This window comes from Mus musculus, chromosome 13 (assembly GCF_000001635.26).
Source record: "Mus musculus strain C57BL/6J chromosome 13, GRCm38.p6 C57BL/6J".
Lineage (NCBI taxonomy): Eukaryota > Metazoa > Chordata > Mammalia > Rodentia > Muridae > Mus > Mus musculus.
The window spans coordinates 41,245,069-41,249,843 of NC_000079.6; positions in this window are offsets into that span (position 1 = coordinate 41,245,069).

Here is a 4,775-nt window from a genome sequence, read left to right on the forward strand (position 1 = left end):
TCAAGAGATATTTAGTTATATTCTTCTTTTTTTATTTTTTTCGAGACAGGGTTTCTCTCTGTAGCCTTGGCTGTCCTGGAACTCATTCTGTAGATCAGGCTGGCCTTGAACTCAGAAATCTACCTGCTTCTGCCTCCCAAGTGCTAGGATTAAAGGTATGTGCCACCACTGCCTGGAGGGATATTTAGTTATTAAAGAGGGTGGTGAGAGTGTTTCTCTGTTTTGATTGACAGGTAACACTTTTTTTTTCCTATTGAGCATGGCCTTTCCCAGCATTGCATCTGATTTTAATTATATGCTCATCTAAGTAATTATACATAAGCACAGATACTCAATAGGAGAGGCTCCCTAAAAGTTCACTCGTTGAAACGGTTTTGCCTTACTGGGCATGCACCCCAAAACAGTTCAAACTGGATCAGCCTTTTCAATGTTTCTACCCTGATACATCGGGAATACCCACTAATAGAAACCACACAAATTTGATTGTTTTTAGGGGTGTAAAAACATACACAGAGGGGTGTGTATAGTCTGATGCAGGTAGGGTGTGAGGAAGTTCTGAGGCTGCTGGGTGCACTGTTTAGAGATGGATGCGGTATATGCAGGTGAAGAGACAAGGCTGCCAACTTGTACTGATTGACCCACTGGTTTACAGTCTCCCATCCCCAGTAGGATCAATCCCCAGTCTCAGGTCACATCTCTTCTACTCCTAATTTTTATGTGGTTGACCACATCGAGTTCCAAGTAGGAGTGAGATCACACCTGCTGCTAAAATTTCTCCCCTGAGAGAGGCATAAATAACATGTTCTCCACCTCCTCCAGCAAACCCACAGACTGAGGGACCGGTCTTGTGGGAGTTTACTCTGGGGAATCAATGAGTTTGTTGTTAGGTTTGCTTACAGAACAATGGGCGAGAGGTTATGGGCAACCTTAAAACAGCCCCAGCAGCAAGTCTGAATCTAGCAGGGATGCTGACAATTCGCACGGGTGCATAGACAGAGCCTGCTTCTCTCCCTCGTCTTTCCTAGCCTGTCATGATACTTCCACACCTCTCTGAGGCCCCTGGCTGTTCTCTCCAATTCTGTTGGGTTTCTTGAAGCCTATGGCTCTGGTTTTAGGCTGGAGGGCTCCTTTAGTTTTGATGTGTCCAAGACTGTCCTTGAGTTCTTGATCCCTGCTGCCTCACTTTCCATGGTCTGGGCTTACAGATAGGAAAGCCCCACAGCTGTAAAGATAGGGGTTCTTAAAGCATCTATGGCAGGAAATTTAGCCATCATTCACCCAGAATCTCGGGTTAGAAACTTGGGGGGTTTAAATGACAGGTGATATTGTATCATTATTTAATATGTACAGCATGAGGTTTTGACTTATTTGTTTATATATACATATAAAATGACAAATAAGTCATTTTATTATATATATAATAAAAACATGCTGTTTCACAATAGTTTTTAAAGATGAAAAAAAAATGTGTAGACGTGTGTCTGTGAAGAGGGCATCAGATTCCTATGAGCTGGAGTTATAGTGAATGGTACTGGGAACTGAATTTGGGTCCTCTGCAAAAGCAGTGTAGAATTCATTTTTAAGAGTGTTTCTGTCTCTCCAGGCTCAGAGTTATCCTAGTTAAAATTCACTATCCTCCCCATTTTTCACAAAATATAATGTATTGTTATGGTGAGTACCATTCACACAACAGGTTTCTTGAACTTACCTAACTGTAATATCTCACTTTTGACCAATACCTCTCTTCTCCCAGTTCCCTGTATCCACCAGCTTCCTCTAAAGGGGAGAGGGTGGGCTCCATTCTCTCCTCCTACAAGACCAACACTTTTAGGATGAAATCATGGTGTGTTTGTCTGGCTGACTTATTTCAGTTAATGCACTATCCTCTAAGTTCACCTCTGTTTTTGCAAACGATTTGATTTTGTTCTTTATTGCAAGTAGGATGCACTGTGTTCCATTCAGCCACCATTTCTTTACTCACTCTGTTAGTTTGGTTCTCCATCTTGGCTACTGTCAACTATTGCTGTAATGAAGCTGGTGGCACAGATGTCTCTTCAGCATATTGATTCATTTCCTTTGGATATATACCCAGCAATAAAATTACTGGGTCATGTGGTATGTCTAATCTTAGTATTTTGAGGAGCCTGCATGTGGTTTTCCCATAATCACTGTACAAATTTACATTTTCATTAGTGTGTAAGGATTCCCTTTTCTCCACGAGTCTTCCTTCCTTCCTTTCCTCTCCTCCTCCTCCTTCTCTCTCTCTCTCTCTCTCTCTGAGATATGGTGTCATACAGTCTGTCTTAGTCAGGGTTTCTATTCCTGCACAAACATCATGACCAAGAAGCAGTGGGGAGGAAAGGGTTTATTCAGCTTACACTTTCTACATTGCTGTTGATCACCAAAGGAAGTCAGGACTGGAACTCAAGCATGCCAGGAAGCAGGAGCTGATGCAGAGGCCATGGAAGGATGTTTCTTACCGGCTTGCTTCCCCTGGCTTGCTCAGCCTGCTCTCTTATAGAACCCAAGACTACCAGCCCAGGGATGGCACCACCCACAAGGGGCCCTTCCCCCTTGATCACTAATTGAGAAAATGCCTTACAGTTGTATCTCATGGAGGCATTTCCTCAATTGAAGCTCCTTTCTCTGTGATAACTCCAGGTTGTGTCAAGTTGACACAAAACTAGGCAGTACACAGTCTAAGCTAGTCTTGACTTCACCGTGTAGACAGGGCTGGCCTTGAACTTCTGACCCTCCTTCTAAGTGCTGCTAATTATGGCGGCACAGATCCAGCCTTTTCAAGTCAGTTTAGATTTCTGTTTCCTTCACTCTTTACCTCTCGTCCATCCACACTAATCCTAATGATTTAATGTGTCCTACATCTTCCCACTTTTCACCAAGCCAGAGACGACTGCTCTCATCCAAACCTTGATTCAATAGTTCCAGGGTAGTTCTGACACGTGCCCAGAGCATCCTGCACATCTGAGATTATTCTTTGCGAGCCACAGTTTTGGAGGATACATTATAATCCACTTGGGAGCTTTACAAAAATCTACTTTGCCTGCTCCTTGCCCTGAAGACTGGCATTCACTCTGTGGGGATAAGAGATGGGCATTTGTAGTTTGAGTTCCTTTTGGTGAGTCAAATGCACATCAGACTTGAGGGGTTGGAAGGGAGGTCAAGTTTATCTGGCTCTTGGGGGCTGCACACACCGCTCTTCCTATGTAGACGCTCTTCCTGTAGGTCTTTCCATGGTTGGATTTTTCACTCAGGACTCAGATCAGATGTTACTTCCTCAGGAAGTTCTTTCTCGATGACTACAATCTCAACACCCCCATGTTCGCCACAGTGCTTTACTTATTTTCATTGGGGATTTGCAATCCTTGCACACCCCTATTTATGTTATTGTCTGTATTGCCATGACTTTTTTTTAAAGATTTATTTATTATTATACATAAGTACACTCTAGCTGTCTTCTGACAGAAGAGGACATCGGATCTCATTACGGATGGTCATGAGCCATCATGTGGTTGCTAGGATTTGAACTCAGGACCTTCGGAAAGGGCAGTCAGTGCCATCTCACCAGCCCCTGCCATGGCTTTATCCTTGGCACCTCAAAGAAGTCCAGAGCACACAGAAGTGTTTGTTGTATGTGAATGAAAGAGAAGGTAAAAAGGTCTGGATTCTTCCTGATTTCTTTTGAACTAGATCTATTCAAATGTATTCCTTTCAACCAGATTGTAAATCAAACGTGCTCCGTTATGCAAGTGAGTTGGATCATCTGCTAAAAATGAATAAGTTGATTTCTAAATTTATTGCATCGAGCTCAACTCTCTCCACAGGAACTGTATATTAAATCTTGCGCAAAGCCAGTAATGCCTTGATGTATTTTTATGCTGCGTCTTAGCTGGAAAGCAGTTTACACAGTAGGGCATCTGGGAATGGCTAGCACAGAGTTGCAGTGGAAGGCGAAAGCCTTGATTTCTCAGGGAGGAAAGGGCTGATCACCTCTTGCGTTAACAGATGTGGCAGAACTGGGAGTTTTAATTTCAAATAGAAAAAAAGGACTTGAGATAAATACCTTGTTTTTCAGAAGTTAGTTCAAGCAAATGTGGCAAAACCTTTGGCTGTTGGCCAGATGTTGCTTGAATTAAAGGAGACAACAGAACGAAACTTGCTAAACAGGTAGGTGAATTAAGAGCACAGATGTCTCTAAGTCACTCACCAGTTACTTCTGAAGCGTACTATCTGTGAAAACACAACACAACATCTGTTGCTGGGGGAGGGGGAAGGCTTTCCAGATTCTGACGTCAGGGGACTTATTTCCTCACAAGTAACTAACCTTTGCCGGGAGCAATAGGTTGGGTTCAAGTACAACCTGTTTTTCAGGCAACAGCCATCCTCTTTTCCCTTTTGCTCACTAAAACCAATTTTGTATTTGAATTAACGGCTGAAATGTAACTGGCACCTCGGCAGGGAGACAGTCCGACGCACAGTCTTGAGAACAAGAATCAGCAGTCTCTAAGTTGGAGGTGGCGGCTCAAGAACACCAAAGGCACAGGGGACGGGAAAGGAGAGCAAGGAGAAGCCGGAGCAGCGTTGACTCCTGGGAGTGGTAGTTCGTTGCTGGGCGGAGACCTGGAGCTCTCGCCGATCTTTGCACTACATTACCCAGCAGGCCTCGCGCAGCGGCTGAGTCGCTGCGGAGTGGGTGCTTGGTGATGAGCTACCGCGGGGGAGGGGGCGGGGAGCGGAGGAGCAGCTGCAGCGGCCTC